Genomic DNA, 18,073 nt, shown 5'->3' with positions numbered 1-18,073 from the left:
TCTGTCTCCCACATGCTCGATCATATAATAATAATAATAATGGATGGGATTTATATAGCGCCTTTCTAGAATACTCAAGGCGCTTTACATCGCATTATTCATACACTCCTCAGTCACACTCAGTGGTGATGAGCTACTTCTGTAGCCACAGCTGCCCTGGGGCAGACTGACGGAAGCGTGGCTGCTAATCTGCGCCTACGGCCCCTCCGACCACCACCAATCACTCACACACATTCAACACACAGGCAAAGGTGGGTGAAGTGTCTTGCCCAAGGACACAACGACAGTATGCACTCCAAGCGGGATTCGAACCAGCTACCTTCCGGTCGCCAGCCGAACACTTAGCCCATTGTGCCATCTGTCGTCCCATGCCATCTGTCGTCCATGAGTTGTCCATGAGTTGGGGGTTCCTAACCTGTGGAAGAACTGTATATAGGTTCTCAACAACTTATAGACCCGTTGCCGGTTTGTTTTCACACTGCCTGTTGTAAATAATTCAATGATGTTTAATGGTATTCTCACGTTCACATGTTATAGGAGTAGAATTAGGCAATTCGGCCCTTTGACTCTACTCCGCAATTCAATCATGGTTGATCTCTTGCTTTCCTAATCCCATTTTCCTGCCCTCCACCATAACACCTTGACACCCGTTCAAATCATGGACTGGATTTCTTTATGTTGCTCTATTACAGGTAGTGCCGTATAAGATGCTGAAAGGCGTTTTTCCTTAACTTCAAGGTTTCTGTAAAAACTTGTGCTCCTGAACCTGGGCAGCATTACTAGGCTTTTGGTGGGCTCGACGGGTCGAATGGCCAAATTCTACTCTTATAACAAACAAGCTCCTGGAGGAACTCAACTGAGGGTGGAAAGGAATGGTCAATATTTCAGATCGTATCACCTGCATCAGGACTAGGAGTGGAGAGGGGAGATAGCAAGTAGAAAGAGGAGAGAGGGAGTGGTGAGACAGAAGGGCATAATTAGACATTTCCTGTGTTCAGTTTTATTGGGATAATGAGCAGATGTCTCAGGACATAGGGCACGCTGTTAAAACAAGTAAGGAAGAGAAGGGAAGAAGGACTCCCAGCAGAAGGTCATAACCATTTACAGAGCAATGGGAGCAGCTCTTATACCTGAACTTTTGTGAAGAACAGTATGTGAGATACTTCAGTAAGCAACTCTAAGCTGGCAAACCAGTGAGCAGAGCTCTCATAACTGGTGTCCGAGCTTCTGTTGCAGCACGCAGACATTGTACGGAGATGCCCACATTGGAAATGATGCTCCTGGCATTGCACAAAGAGTGGTGCAAGATTAAATCTGCATTCTACCATCACAATTAACACTGTGTGCTTGTGTTAGCGCAGGCACTTCTGTGCGCAATCAGATGCCCAGAGGCTCAACAAACACAGATCCTAACTCGAGACCAACCTTTAAAGTACACACAGCGAGCTGATAGCAGGGATGTTAAGCTGACTCGTACTGTATTTTTATCTTTTCTCTCCACTTGTTTTTCTACCAGCTGCCTTTGCAAGGTTGTGATTCTTGGTCAGCTGAAAACTGAAAAACACAAGATTTGGGTTGTGATGCTAAGAGTTGGTGGCTAGGGGAAAGGAAAAGGGCTATTTCTACACTATTGGCAGCTTAAACATCAGAAATGGGATGTGAGGAGATGAGGTTAGAGAATACCATCATTTTTATGGCGTCAGCCTTGCTTTAGGTCAGACTGAATAATGACTTCTGCAAATAGGCCAAGCATTCATTCCTCCATTGCACTAACATGAAACAGTCAGAAGATAGACACAAAAAGTTGGAGTAACTCAGCGAGACAGGCAGCATCTCTGGAGAGAAGGAATGAGTAAAGTTTTGTGTCTGGAACCTTCTTCAGATCAATCTTCTTCAAATCAGTATAACTTCTTAGTTATGGTATTATCTTTGTAAATCATCTTTTCCACCCATTCCAACGTTTCTAAGTGGTGCAACTGCCCAATATATTTACATCCTGTTCAAAGCGAGGTTTGATACAAGTTTGGCATAACGTCCGTGCTGTTCAATTTTAAGAACATATGACAATACAGCACAGAAACAGGCCCTTCAACCAACATTGTCCATACTGAACACGATGCCAAGTTAAACTAATCACCTCTGCCTACATATGATCCATAGAATTAGAATTAGAATTAGAATTATCCCTTCATATCCCTTCATTCCCTGCATAACCGTGTGCCTATCCAAAAGTTTCTTGAATGCCACCATCATTTCTGCCTCCACTACCATCCCAGGCAGCACGTTCCAGACACCCACCATCTCTGTGTAAAAAAACTTGTCCTGCACATCTTGTTTAAAATTTGCCCATCTAACCTTAAAGCTTTGCCTTCAAGTAATTGACATTTCCACCCTGGGAAAATGGTTTTGACTGTCTACCCTCTCTATTCCTCTCATAATTTTATATACTTCTATCTGGTACCTTAGTTGGTACACGTACCTTAATTGGTACACGTGACAATAAACTGACCTTTGAATCTTTGGGTCTCCCCTCAGCCTTTCAGAGCAAACAATCCATGTTTGTCCAATTTTCAGTCGTTGATGCCCGGTTTTCTTTTATCACAATCTTACTGACATTCCTACACTCCTATCTTACATTCCAATCTTACACTCCAAAGACGTACAGGTTTGTAGGTTAATTGGCTTGGTAAAAGTGTAAATTGTCCCTAGTGTGTGTAGGATAATGTTAATGTCCGGAGATCGCTGGTTGGAGCGGATTCGGTGGGCAGAAGGGCCTGTTTCCGCGCTGTATCTCTAAACTATAAACTAAATCTAAAAGTGATTTGTAGATGTGTATTCCAAGAACCCTTTGATCTTTTGTATTCTAATTTTACAAATAATACGCTCCTTATTTTTAAAATCAAACCAAAACCTTACATTTATCAACAACAAAAACATTTTCTAGTCACATGCCCATACTGCATGTTTATTTATTTACTTCAGTCTTCACCAGTGAGACCGTTTCTTCCCAATTTTTTATCATTGACATATTTGGTAATTCCGAAGTCTAAGTCATTAATTTTAGTTGTGGTAACCACTAATCATAGTACTATTTTTTGCGGGACACCCTTTCCGTGTTCTGTTACTCTAGGGAGGACATAGGTTTAAGGTGAAGGTGAAAGATTTAATAGGAATCTGAGGGGTACCTTTTTCACACAAAGGATGGTGGGTGTATGAATGAGCTGCCAGAGGAGGCAGTTGAGGCTGGGACTATCACAGTGTTTAAGAAACAATTAGATAGGTACATGGATAGGACAGGTTTGGAGGGATATGGGCCAAACGCAGGCAGGTGGGACTAATGTAGATGGGACATGTTGGTCGGTGTGGGCAAGTTGGGCCGGTTTCCATGCTGTATAGCTCTATGTAGTTGTCATTTACCCCACTCTTTATTTTCTGTCTTCAAGACAGCTAGAAATATTTTCCCCAACATTGTCAAACAATCCTAGTAATGACTCTTAACATTGGGGCCATGAGCTAAGTTTTCCAAATCTGTACTGTCCCCTGCCCACTGTCAGCAAACTACTTTCTCTACCAAAATGTATTTGACAGTTGGTAAGCTACCCTGTGACCAGGAAATAGGACAATTTACCCCATCTGCTAGTTCATTACTTTTATTTCCTGGGAAAATCAATGGAATTTATGTAGTTTATTTTACATAGCTCGTTGATTGGAAAATCAGTGCCATGGGTTAAACTACTTCCCCTTTTAATTTGCTCAACTCTACTTATTTTTTAGATAAAAATAATTATGACATTTCCTTTTCGTCTGGGCAATTACAGAACTACGCACTTACATTCCTGATTAGAACTATCACATTTGATCAGTGCTGGTTAATACACCACTAATGTTAATGATGCATGTTTAAATAATTGCGTGCCTTAAAATGCTGGGAATTGTCTTTGTTGCTTTCTGGATGCTGTTGTGCAGCTGATTTTAATTTCATGAGCAAAATAGAATTAACTTTAACAGTGCAGGCCGCAGGAGGTCACAAGGCTCTGTTACAAAATTACAGACGGAAGGGTCTTTAATTTTGGGACTACTATGGACATTTCTCTTCTTAAAAAAAAAAATCACAAATCTGGGAAAGCAGAACAGGCACAGAAATCCAGCACTAACTGCGTTAAAGGTAATTTCTAAAAATAACCGACAGCTCTTAAAAATATACCATCTTTTGAAGTCTAGGCCAGGCTGAGGAGTGTTTATGCTTGTGTTGTATAACGAGCAATGCCCATTTTTGGCTACATTGACTGAAGTAGAAAGCTTGCATGAAAGGCTCCTCCTCGATCATTTCCAACCTAGTCACTGCATGTCTGATAATACTGCGATACTTTATTTTTAACCGGTGACATGACTGTTTCAGGAAACTCTCTCCTCATCACCCACCCATTACTGAAAAGTTCTGATTCTGTGCTCATTGAATCGTATATCCTCTTTGATTCAAATGGGCGATAATGTCTGTCATGCTTTTCCTGTCTACCTTAAACTGTAATGCAATTGCTTTCTTTCTTCCTTCAGCTTAATGCATCAGCGAGGCGCAGTGTTCATAACAATCTGTGTGCCCTGGTGAAATGTCAGCTGGGGGATGTCATTCATCATTTCACTGCTTTTAGCCGCAATCCTAGCATATTCTGTAAATAATAGCTCTCTGTTGGCAGCAACAGTAAAGATTGCAGTTGCAGAATTTTATAGCGTGTATAACTGGGGGAAGTAACTTTACAGCAACAGCATACTTTGAATGATTATACACCTTCCAGACATGCCTTGGCCATCTGCCAGTTAACAACAGACACTCCTGTTTGTGTTATTTTGAATCTCTGCTCCATTTGTCTGTCTAATTTTTCTCCTCTGTCCCATATTCAACCTCACTGCTCTCGTTACCTTTCTTATTTCCTCCCTGTCCCTGACATTCTTCATTTCTATTGTGCACAGAGAACCCTGAGTGAACAGCACTGTCTATAATCCTGGACCAGGTCTTTTCTGAGTATTGATTTCCAATCTGAAACCTCTCCAAGTACAAGGAGCACAGCGCACTCACAGGTATTGTCTTTCACTGGAGACATAGCCCAGTGGAGGGAAGGGATTCCATGGCATTATTTGAAGGACATCCAGGAGAACTCTTCTGGGCAATGTGTGTCCATTGTCTAAGAAACAAAAGCTAAAAAAAAAGATTATCTCGTCTTTCTTTTAGTTCAGTTTAGTTTAATTTAGGGATACAGCTCGGAATCAGGCCCTTCGGCCCACCGAGTCTGTGCCTACCGGCGACCCCCACGCACTAGCACTCTTCTACACACTAGGGACAATTTACAATCTTTACCAAAGCCAATTAACCTATAGGCCTGTATATCTTTGGAATGTGGGAGGAAACCGGATCATCCATGGAAAACCCATGTGGTCACGGGGAGAACATACAAACTCTGAACAGACAGCGCCCGTACTCAGGATCGAACCCGGGTCTCTGGCGCTGTAAGACAGCAAATCTACCGCTGCGTCACCGTGCCACAGTGATCTTTAATTGTGAATACTCACCTTGTGTAAATTATTCCAGCATTTCCTACAGTGACTACACTTCGTAACTATCATCGATAGTAAAATCTTGCATTTGTAGCTATTTTCTCAGATATCCCAAAGTGGTTCATGGGGAATAAGATATTTTCGATGGGTATTTATTTCCTTTTTTCCTGCTTTGGTAAATGTTTTGGTTATGCTGGGGAATAAACATCCTAGTTCCTTTTCATGCTCCTGTAGTAATAAACCTTACCTCTGTCTCCACATTGTCAACTCTCGCACGCAACTCAATGTATGAGAATGGTACAATTAAAATAACTCCCAGAATCCACTTAAAGATTCTGAGAATAAAGCTTTGCTTGCTTTGTTAGTGGTCTATAGACTGAGTCACATGCTGTTACCTGGGAATCCCCTAATATTATCCTTGTATTATCCCTGCATCACAAATAATTATTCGGATAATTTAGCCTGTCTGTACTCTTTAGAGCAATGACAGTTGAAGAAGAGATCATGCAACTAAACAGATTATTTATTTCTTATTGATAAATGAAAGGAGACAAGTCAAACCTGTTTCACAATCCACCCTGGAGTTTACCACAGAGGTAGGTTTGTACACCATTCATCTAGATTATATTCCAAAACATATCGCAGAGCTGAAGAGGTAATGCCAATTGCTTTGTGTTCCTGAAGCCAAACCTGTTGGGCAGGTGTGTGGTTTAACAAAATTAACATCTCTGCCATCGATCATAGTCATAGAGCTGGGAAACAAGCCTTTTGGCCCAACTTGCCCATGCTGACCAAAATACACCCACCTGCCTACCTGCATTAGGCCCGTATCCGTCAAAACCTTTCATACCTTTGTCCAAATGTCTTTTAAATGTTGTATAGCACTTGCCCCAACTACATCATCAGGTAGTTCATGCCATATACCTGGCACTCTCTGTGTGAAAACATTACCCCTCAGGTTCCTATTAAATCTTTCTCCACTCTCCTTAAAACTGTCCTCTGTTTCTTGATTCGCCTAACCTGGGTGAGAGACTGTGGGCAATCACCCTATCTTTTCCCTTCATGATTTTATATACCCCTATAAGATCACTCCTCAACCTCGTGCTTTCCAAGGAATTAGCCTGTCCAACCTCTCCCAGTAGCTCAGGCCCTCACGTCCTGCAACAGAAAATGCAGGAATTCTGATTAAGTTATCTCGTCACCCTGTTGATTTTCCATCTGTACCCAATCAAAACGTTAACATTTTAACTCCTTGATAAGATTGTTCCTGAATTTCCTGTATTCAAGAGGATCAGTGAAGAGTTATTGGTCTGACGATGGGTCTCAACCCGAAACGGCACCCATTCCTTCTATCCAGAGATGCTGCTTGTCCTGCTCCAGCATTTTGTGTCTATCCAAGAGATATTGGTGTTTGACAGCATTGTCAATGACACCTTCCAGCAAATTGCCACTGATTGGGACAAGACCGTTGCTGTGGTTAATGACAAGAATGGAATTACCCCGCATTTTGTGGATAAACCTGGGTGATATTCCACACTGTCAGTCAGATGCCTGGTTGGAGAAGCAGCTAGTTCAGACTACATGCCTGGTTGGAGAAACAGCTAGTTCAGACTACAAGTACTCAGCAGCCAAGATTTAAATCATCATATCCAACACTTAATGCCCTTGGCCCCTGTGTTGATGAATTATCTGCTAATATTTTTGTGTCACTCTCCCAGCCAATGCCCCTATTTTGCTAGTACCTGCCCATCTTCTTCTTTGTAGCTTCAAAGACAGGGAAACAAAAACTTGAGACAGAAATCTTAATCCAGACGTTGTGTGGAGAGCCTGTCAAAGACGGATTACTGTAGGTATTTGCCAGTTTGTTTCCATGTTACCTGATGTGTCTCCATGACATATGAGAACATTATTCATTCTTAAGGTATTCACAAATGAATACCACAAGATCATAGGTGCTGAGGTGCAATAGAGGGAAAATAAGATGCCCACGTCTTTTAGACATATTTTTGAAAAATCCTTAAACCACACAAAGAAGTTGAAAGAAAATCACATGTAATTGATCCTATATAATATAATTTTATTTTAACAGTTTTTCACTTAAGCTCTTACAGTCTCTTACTGGCCTGTCACATGTACGTAGTCGATGGTAAGCTGGTCTGTTTTGTTTCTTTGAGGCATCGCACTGATTTGAAACGGATGACGGCTGTAATACAGTGAGGCTTTCTCGGGAAAGACTGCTGTAAATCTCTCCAGAGATTTCTGAGAACCTCTCCAGAGATGCCTCCTGTCCCGCTGAGTTACTCCAGCTTTTTGTGTCTATCTTCTGTTTAAACCACCGTCTGCAGTTCCTTCTTACACAAAGACTGCTGTAACCACTGCTCTCAGATCAGCACCTTCTTCCTATCTCTTTTATGTATTAACATTAAAATGAGGTACACCTTTATGGTTGAAATTTGTACAAATTGCTAAGGTCTTGTCTATATAAACGGGAGTGAGGGGGGAGAGGCAATGCTTTGCACTAAATCAATCATTTGACAAAACTACCTTTGGCAGATTCATTGCGTGAAATTTCAACATTTATTATTCTGTTGTCATCACAATTGATTTAAAGCAAACCCTATCGCCCTTGTATTCCAAAGTAGAGATTCCCCCTGAGGGAGATCAGCAGAATGATAAACTAAACCTTTACCTCACCAGCAGCCCAGCTACTTTTACACCCTCTATCCTTTAGTTTAGTTTAATCGGGAGATATAGCGCGGAAACAGGTCTTTCTGCCCACCGAGTCCGCATTGACCGGCGATCCCCATACATCAGCACTATCCTACACACTAGGGACAATTTACAATTTTTACTGATGCAACTTAACTTACAAACCCATACATCTTTCGTATGTGGGAGGAAACCGGAGCACCCGGAGAAAACCCATGCGGTCACGGGGAGAACGTACAAACTCCGTACAGATAGCACCCGTAGTCAGAATCAAACCTGGGTCTCTGCCGCTATAAGGAGGCAGCACTACTGCTGCGCCTCCATGAATCCTTCTCCCAAAAGTAATGACATATGTTTACATTTCCAGTGGATGGGAAATAAGCATCATGAGAGTGGACAGTTAGCTCGCCAGCAGTTTTAGCCAGTGCTCATAAATATTTTGCACATAAACTAAAGGATTATCCTTTCAACTAGCACAGTTATAAATTAAATAGCGGTGACAATGATAACGATGCAAGCTGGGAGCGGATGGGAAGCATTATATGTATCACAGATACCTGATGCCTGCTGGTGTAGACACAACAACAACAAAGTTAAGGTTTAGCAACAGGGAACTGAACATACTAATCAAAGATTTAGGAATTGCTGCTCAGGAGTTTTTTTTTAATAATGTAGATCAATTAATCTTATGGGAAGTAGAATGTCATAAATGATGCAACGACAGGTCCTTGTAGATTGATCATTGTTTGTTTCTTCTGACTGCGTTAAAGCAGATATTTTGGGAATAATGTCAGTAAGGGTTTCAGAGAGAAACTGACATCATCTGGTCAGCTGTCTGCTTATTTCACTTTCAGCTAAAATTAGGCCGCCTCTGTAATATGTTAAGACATTATAAAGTTCCTCTTTATCATCATAGGCAAAGAGGAACCCAGGTTGGCTCATAGGCAGTATTTGCCTTTCATGATATCATTGAGGTAGTATCTTTTCACATAGCTTTTAGAAGAAATTCTTTCAAGATGCCTAGACGTGACAGTAGATGGCCAGAATGAGATGATGACTGGTTTGATTTGAAACTGGATTTTCACACTGTTTTGATTGTTAAACATGTGCTGCTTACAGATGGGTTCCTGGTAAAGGAGATCAGGAACATGGCCAAATAATGGAAAGGAAAATTAAGGTAATGTTGCTCTGACTTTATTCCTTGGAGCGCAGGAGGATGAGTGATGATCTTATAGAGGTGTATAAGATCATGCGAGAAATAGATAGCGTAAATGCACAGAGTATTTCACCCAGAATAGGGGAATCGAGAACCAGAGGACATAGGCTTAAGGTGAGGGGGGAGATATTGAATACGAACATGAGGGGTTGCTCTTTTTTCACACAAAAGGTGGTGGATGTATAGAACAAGCTGCTGGAGGAAGTAGTTGAGGCAGGTGCTATTGCAACATTTAAGAAACATTTAGACAGGTACATGGATAGGATAGGATAGGTTTAGAGTGATATGGGCCAAATGCAGGCAGGTGGGACGAATGTAGATGGGGCATATTGGTCATTGAAGGGAGGTTGGGTCAAAGGGAATGTTTCCTCACTGTGTGACTATAAAAAAGTAAATTAGCCTGTTAAAGGCAGCGCTCCCCTGGCAGTCAAACCACAGCTACTCTGGAGCAAGGATGAGGGGTGAAGGAGAGGCCCTTTGGATTTAGTGAGAGAGACCTGAATATTCCCATGAATGAACAAAGTGCTAGGAGGGGGTTGTTATGTGCTGGGGGACAGGGAGGCCCATAGAGGCTCCAGGATGAAGAGTCTGGAAGGACGAAACTAGCTATATCCTCCAGGGCAGAAAATCTCCACTCCGTTAAGCAATGCAGATAGAAATTTAATGATATCACATGATTTTCCCAGGGCAATGCAGCCCCCATCCCCCACAGAGAATGGTTGGAGCACGTCATTGAATCAGGGGTTTATTAATTCTTGTTTAGTGCAGGTAAACCTGCTATAGAGGAAATGAGGACTTATGACATCATACCATAGGAGTCACAGGAGTACAATGAGGCCGTTCAGCCCATCGGATCTACTCCGCCATTCCATCATGGCTGATCTATTTTCCCTCTCAACCCCATTCTGGTTATCTGGGCTGGCTCAGTTAATTATTGGTGAACTACATTGGCGTTCAGGATTCGAGTTTGGATGAGTTATCTTTGCCTGGATTGAGGAATCTGATTTAAACATTTCCTCATGAACAATATTTATCAGTGAGCCTCTTATTGCGGTCAATGACATCCACCTCTGGTCAGCTGAGCGATGAGCATTTCCTTGTCTTTCTTGGTCCTCTTTCTCTTGCTGCTCTTCACCCAATGCCTCTTGTCCCTTAGGCTCAAGGTCTCAGTGTTGTTCTACCTAGGGCTGCAGAGACCCCCATCACAATGGAGTCCATGTACCTGGTTGACATGTCATGCTGGTTTAATACATTTAAAGTAAATGTCAAATATTCATCACTGACTTGCAGCACCATGGCACAGTGGTAGAGTTGCTACCTCACAGCGCCAGAGACCTGGGTTCGATCCTGACCATAGGTGCTGTCTGTACGAAGTTTGCACGAAGTTCTCCCTGTGACCGCCTGGGCTTTCTCCGGGTGCTCCGGTTTCCTCCCACTTCTATAAATCGTCCCTAGTGTGTAGGATAGAACACTGTGTGGGTGATGGCTGGTTGGCATGGACACGGTGGGCCGAAGGGCTTGATTCCACGCTGTATCTTTAAACAAAACTATAAAAAGATACCAGAAGAGGAGAAAAACACAGGACATTGAGGAGGAATTATTTCACTCAAATGGTAGTGAACCGTTTGAAACTGTACCCCAGATCAATATTTCTTCCCTTCTGTGGCAGACATGGCAACAAAACACATATTTTTTTCCCTTATTTTCTTTTTCTTCTCTCTGGTGTGTTCCTTCCACTGCCCTGTGACCTAATGCATCTGATATGGAAAGTCGTGATTATTTGAATGAGGGGCAAGTGGAAATCTTTTCAGAAAGCTAATGTTACTAACAAATTTTGCCAAGAATTTTCATGGGTTGTTGGCCAAGGTAGGAGTGCTCCTGGAAGATGCCACGTTGTTGGATCCTGGTCATATTACCTCAAGTTGCTGCGCTCGCAGTATTTAACTCTGGAGTGTAAAACGTGTACAAGGGTTATACCTCATTGAGTTCCAGTCAAGTCAAGTCCACTGTCATATGCACAAGAATGGCGAGACAGAGGTACAATGAAGCTCTTGACTGCAGCTGCATCCCAGGCACATAGATTCAGGCATCACACAAAACATAAATATTACACAACTTTCTCAAGACAGTGAAAAGAAAAAAAGACGCAAAGTGCTCGAGTAACTGACATCAGTTATCAGAAGAATATTGGTGAGAGAGAAAAATAGATCTGCATGATCGAATGGCAGAGTGGAATTGATGGGACGAATGGCTGAGAAAGTAGTAGGTCATTCGGCCCTTCGAGCCAGCACCGCCATTCAATATGATCATGGCTGATCATCCTAAACCAGTACCCCGTTCCTGCTTTATCCCCATATCCCTTGATTCCGTTAGCACTAACAGCTATATCGAACTCTCTCTTGAAAACATCCAGTGAATTGGCCTCCACTGCCTTCTGGGGCAGGGAATTCCACAGATTCACAGGCTTAATTTTTTTTATGGTCTTATGATCTTTTGAATCTCTATTCTACCTATTCCCTCATTCACATAAATGCATTTTGCTTGCTGTTAAACATGTGACCTGATGAATTAATAATATCTCAGGAGTGACATGTTAGTAATATGTGAGTCTAGGTGAGGACTGTGGGAAAGACATTATAGTCCTATGACCTGGAGCGCTGCTATGGAGATGGATAAAACTGGTATCATCATGGTACCGACATCTCCCTGACAGAGAATTAGTCTTTGGTAAAGTCCTAAGGTGCTGTAAGGGCTATTTAATTTAAAAAAAACTCATGCCTTTATGCAGGACTGCCTGGGGACTAAAATGATTAAATCTGTCAAAACCCGAACTATATTGTTCCTCTTTAACAACTTCAAAGGAATATTGCACAGAGTAATGTAAGCGTTACAGATTCCAAGAATGATGGTAGTGGACTCTCGGTTCTGACTGTTCAACTTTGATTCTTGCAAAATATTAGGTTGTTTCCTTGATTTGAAAATAAAGATGCATTGTCTTTGGCGATTCATTCTTTGGTTTACACAACTTTCCCTGAAGTCAGTACTATTCTTTGTATGATTAAATAGTGATCACGCTGTTTTGTAATATGAGATATAATGAGGGGTTATGAGCAGGAAAATCCAACTGCCTTGTGTTTGCAACTCAGTGCTACAATAGAAAGAAACACAGGCCAGGGATAGCTCCGAGCTGGCAACAAACCTCCATCACACTCTCTTGGTTAATTGTGATCTTTTGTTGGGCGTTTGAAAGTTCCATATTGACCTTGCCCAATATTCATTGCTTGCATTAACATCCATTGCTTTGAATCGCTGTAAAACTGTCACTCTCAAGAATTGTTCACTGATTAAATCTAAGTCCTTCAGTGCAGTTTGAGTTTTGCCATTTCATGATACCATCATGTCCATGACAATTGGGGAAGAAGGTACCTGAAAGAAAGTGAAGCCACACGCACATGTTACTAAAGCAATAACTCACATATCAGGCCAATTTCATAGCTGTCTTTTCATCCCAGGCCATAGTTATTATCTCCACAGTGCACAGATTGAAGAGATTAAGATCCTGCAATTATTCCTTGCATCTTAAATATTCTGTCACATATTCCTGGCATTGGCCCGACATTGAACAGATACACCAATTGGTGAGTTTGTCCTGCAACATCATTAGACCTGGCGCACACACACACACAGTTTGCACCCAGCTCCTGTCTTGGTGAATTCCTTGCTCCTTAAACTTCAACAGCATCTGTGCAACTGGCCTCCCGTGAAGCAGGTCAGTACATGACCAGCAAACAGAACACAAACAGCAGGCACTAAATCCCGCCGATGGACCAGCTGGAGGGGCATCTACAGCTCAAACTCCCAAAATGTTTCCCATTATTTTGATACATCGCTGTTCAGAGACACTTAGAAAAATGTTAAAGAATCATTTAAATATTTTTTTAAACATTGGCGGGTGGCACAGTGTCACAGCGGTAGAGTGCTGCCTTACAGCACCAGAGACCTGGGTTCAATCCTGACTACTGGTGCTGTCTGTACAGAGATTGTATATTCTCTCTGCGACTGCATGGGTTTTCTCCGGGTGCTGCGGTTTCCTCCCACATTCCAAAGACATACAGGTTTGTAGGTTAACTGGCTGAGGTAAAATTGAAAAATTGTCCCTACTGTGTGGGATAGTGTTAGTGTACGGGGATCGCTGGTCAGCGCGGACTCCGTGGGCCAAAGGGCCTGTTTCTGTGCTGTATCATTAAAATAAAGTTAAAGAAAATACTTACCTTAATTTGATTTTTGTGAAGGGGTTGACCATGTTTATATAAATAGACCCTGCGGTATGTGCTGTAGACTGGATTCAAAGCTATGGTGAGTCCAGGGGCAGATGTGGAAGTCTAGGGGGTTGCAAAGAGACTTGCCATCCACTCATAGCCATATCTGTCCCAGCATGTTGACAGTGTTGCAAATACTCTTCTATTATTTGCAATATTGAGCAAGATAATCCTGCTTTTCAAAAGAAAATAATAACAGTATCTGGATGTAGTACGCTAAAAAGATCTAGGTAGAGCATCACTCAGCACTGGACAATTTTTTACATTTTTATCAAGCCAATTAACCTACAAACCTGTACGTCTTTGGAGTGTGGGAGGAAACCGAAGATGTCTGAGAAAACCCACGCAGATCACGGGGAGAACGTACAAACTACATACAGATGCACCCGTAGTCGGGATCGAACCCGGTTCTCTGGTGCTGCATTTAGCTGTAAGGCAGCAACTCTACTGCTGCGCCACCGTGACTGCTCTAAACTACTGCTGTGACTAAAACAGTAGTCATTGATTAGAACAGCTGTGAAATTCAGCAGAGGTCAAACAACATCATCCCTGCATCAAACCTGCCTAATTCTGTGATAATTCTGTATGTTTCAAAGAGATCACTTCTCATTCAATAATTGGAGCAAGAGTTGTTTACTCTTGAAGTCATAGAGTCATAGAGTGATACATTGTGGAAACAGGACCTTCAGCACAACTTGCCCACACCGGCCAAAAATGTCCCAGCTGCACTAGTCCCACCTGCCTATGCTTGGTCCATATCCTGCCAAATCTGTCTTATCCATGTACCTGTATAACTGTTTTTTAAACGATGGGATAGTCCCAGCCTCAATTACCTCCTCTGGCAGCTTATTCCATATGCCCACCATCCTTTGTGTGAAAAAGCTACCTCTCGGATTCCTATTAAATCTTTTCCCCTTCACCTTGAACCTCTGTCCTCTGGTCCTCGATTCCTCTACTCTGGGCAAGAGACTCTGTGCATCTTCCTCTCTTGTTGCAGCTGGTAGAGCCACTGCCTCACAGCGCCAGAGACCCAGGCCCGATCATGCCCTGGGTGCTGTCTGTGTGGAGTTTGCACATTCTCCCGATGACCACATGGGTTTCCTCTGGGAACTCCGGCTTCCTCTCACAACCCAAAGCCGTGCAGGTTTGTAGGTTAATTGGCTTCTGTAAATTGCCCCTATAATGTAGGGAAAGTGGGATAACATAAAACTAATGTAAGTGGGCGATCGATGGTCGACGTGGACTCAGTGGGACACATGCTGTGTCTCTAAAACTGAAACTAAACTATGGCACTGTTTGCCTTCATCTGTTTGGCATGGGGTACAACTTAGACTTCTGGGCAGTCAGATAGGAAGTTGGCCTTGGCAAGTATTTTGTTGCTCAGATCATGGGAAGGAAATGCAATACCTCAAATATTACATTATTGGATAAAAAGAAGGAATAGGTTTCAATTCGGCAGCGACAGGTCGGTCAGTCTAATATCAGTGATGGGGAAGATTTTAGAGAGCATAAGCCTGGGCAAAATTAACGCATACTTGAAAAATGATGAGCTATGTCTGAATAACTTAACTGGAACGAGAAGATAGATTTATGATCTGCTTAAAGATTTTTTTTATCTCAAAGATGTTTTAATAAAGAGCAACTTGATGGACATTGGTAACATTAACAGGAGACCATAAAGGGACAATGGATACAAAACTGGCTATGGGATTGAAAGTGGAGTATATTAGTGAAGGCTGTTTTACTCAGAGGGAAAGAAGTGTGCAGTAATAGACCCAGGTGTTAGAGTTGAGATACTGCCCTTATTGATGACTGGACTTTATGTTCAGGGCATAATTTAAATGTTTCCAGGTGAAATGAACGTGAAGTATGTAATAGAGTCGGATAATTAGTAATAGACATTAAAAAAAGGACAAAGACTGTCAAGACTAAAGACAGATAAAAACAGTTAGGGTGTAAGTTGTAGATAGAATAGTGAGGGCTGATATTAAAGATAGACGTAAAGTGTTGGAGAAACTCATCGGTTAGGCAGCATCCCTGGAGAAAAACAATAGGGCTGATATTAAGTTAGTTGTCAACATGTTAAAGGGTTGCGGGACTAGAAAGGCTTGGTATGTACATTTTATCTGCATAAGTCTTTAATCGTGTCTAATCATGTTATAAAAGCATCATTGGCTATAGAGCAGTAAAAATGAAAAGCAAGGAAATGTTTTACTAACCGTGCGTAAATCACAGTAAATTGCATTGGATTCTCGATACCACTACCACAGGCAGATCAGCCAAGTCTCGGGGAAGGTGAAGTCAACAATTATGAGAATAGTTCCAGAATGCGAGACGTGAGGTAAGTGGAGAAGCTGGTGAGCCGGATATGGTTCTGATTAGAACAGATCAGGTAAAGGAGTGATTTCAGAAAGGTAAACAAAACTATACATGGTTTTGATGGAATAAATGAGGAGAAACTGTTTTTGGGTACAGAAGAATTGGTAACAAAAAGACAAAGTGACGATTGGCACAAAACCAAAGGCAACATGAGGAAAGAGTGAAACCAGATTGAATAGAAACTTTCAAAATAGAATTCAACTTTTTTTGTTGTTGTTAAAGATGTATATTTAAAATATTTAATCTTTGAATAAGATTTGAATGCTTAAAGGAAAAACCAGAGGAGTGCGACAATCAAAGGATGATGTGGACTGGGCTAAATGTGCTATGATTCCATTGACGTTATACCATATCACGCCAGTCATCTGTGTGGTTTCTGTGTGAGAGATTGCCACCTTTTCTGGAGGTGGCTGCCAATTCAATTGGGCAAGCCAAAATTAATTTTTCCGAAGGTTTCCACATCACTAGTGCGTGTGAATCACCATCTTGGATACATACAACACATGATCCATAGGGTTCTGTGATCACATATTTATTCTGAAACTAATTGTAGTGATATTCTTCTATTTACTTTGTTTTACAGATAGATTTCTGCGGCATAATAGATCTGGGATACGCCGGTCAACTTTGTTACACTGCTGGAACGGTCAGATTCTGAAGAGATCTTCCTTCTTGTGTCTCTGAGAAGTAATTTATTTTTTAATCACTCTGAAATGTGCGTGTTTTAGTTCAATTACCGACATGCCGGCAATTTTTCTCAATGTTTCATATTTATATATCTGCGTTTCAGGCATAGTCGTTTTGCAGGAGCAACCATTTGCAATGGAGCAGAAGATGCCATAAACTATGCGAGTCTGACTGCTTACAATAGTTTTATCTTACCTGAGATTGCTTGAGTCTTGCAAGAAAGAAAATAATTATTTGCAACTATTCTGAATCAGCTGGGTTTTTTTTAACATTATTGGCAGGCCCCATTTTGGCTGTAGATGCAAGCTCAGAGTTTCCCATGGACTGCAAGAATCAGCCTGCTGTGGCTGGTTGGGTTCCTGGCAGAGTGATTTGATTTAATAACGTAAAATCACATTGCCAGGGATTACCAACCTGTCAACAGCTAATGCCGACAACTTCTTGCAGAAAATTGCATCTTGCTATTGGGGAGAGAGGAATTGTACATTTTTCCACGTCCTTAATAATCAAGGAATCACTGGAACAAAAAAAAGATGCAGCTGTATCTACATTGCCATCAGCCATCCCGATCATATCGTAGCAGATGTCTTGTACTCCCATACATTAAGAGTGGAAAGCCTTGCTTACTTTTACGATACCCGTTCATTTGGAAAGATTGTGATCAGACAATGAGCAATTCAATGTTAGGTAGTAATGTCAAATGCACAGCATCGTTTGATGATCAATTAGACATAACTCCTTAGTACTGTTTCCTTTGATGTTAATAATTACGGAAACCAGGCGAGATGCTTAACAGCACGCAAGGCCAATATCAGGAATTTTAACCTATTTAGCCTAACAACAAAATCTCCAAAACCAGCTCGCTTCATAGTAGCACTTTAATATGATTGTTTTACAAGAACACCATCAAATAAAATTTGCCACCAAGGCAGATAAAGAGGTAAGGCTGTAGGAAGGAACTGCAGTTGCTCGTTTAAACCGAAGATAGACACAAAATGCTGGAGTAATTCAGCGGGACAGGCAGCATCTCTGGGGCGAAGGAATGGGTGACGTTTTGGGTCGAGAGCCTTCTTCAGTTTGAAGAAGGGTTTTTTCGACCCAAAATGTCACCCATTCCTTCTCTAGAGGGATGCTGCCTGCCCCGCTGAATTACTCCAGCATTTTGTGGCTATTAAGAGATAAAGGGTCAGATTACTAAAATGATTTCAAACAA

General features: G+C 41.8%; 1 long non-coding RNA gene across 4 annotated transcripts in view; it reads left to right on the top strand.

Moving 5' to 3' along the window:
• Positions 1-17,605, top strand: part of LOC116977889 — a 64,934-nt gene extending 47,329 nt beyond the window's left edge. For all 4 annotated transcript variants that reach the window (XR_004413320.1, XR_004413321.1, XR_004413323.1 and 1 more), the window contains 2 exons: positions 16,757-16,860; positions 16,964-17,605. This is a non-coding gene — a long non-coding RNA (uncharacterized LOC116977889). The remainder of the gene's footprint in view (positions 1-16,756; positions 16,861-16,963) is intronic.
• Positions 17,606-18,073: the final 468 nt, after the last annotated feature.

This window comes from Amblyraja radiata, chromosome 10, assembly GCF_010909765.2.
Source record: "Amblyraja radiata isolate CabotCenter1 chromosome 10, sAmbRad1.1.pri, whole genome shotgun sequence".
NCBI classification, from domain to species: Eukaryota; Metazoa; Chordata; class Chondrichthyes; order Rajiformes; family Rajidae; genus Amblyraja; species Amblyraja radiata.
Note: the sequence above shows the minus strand (reverse complement) of the source record. Positions and strands in the feature narration are given on the sequence as shown.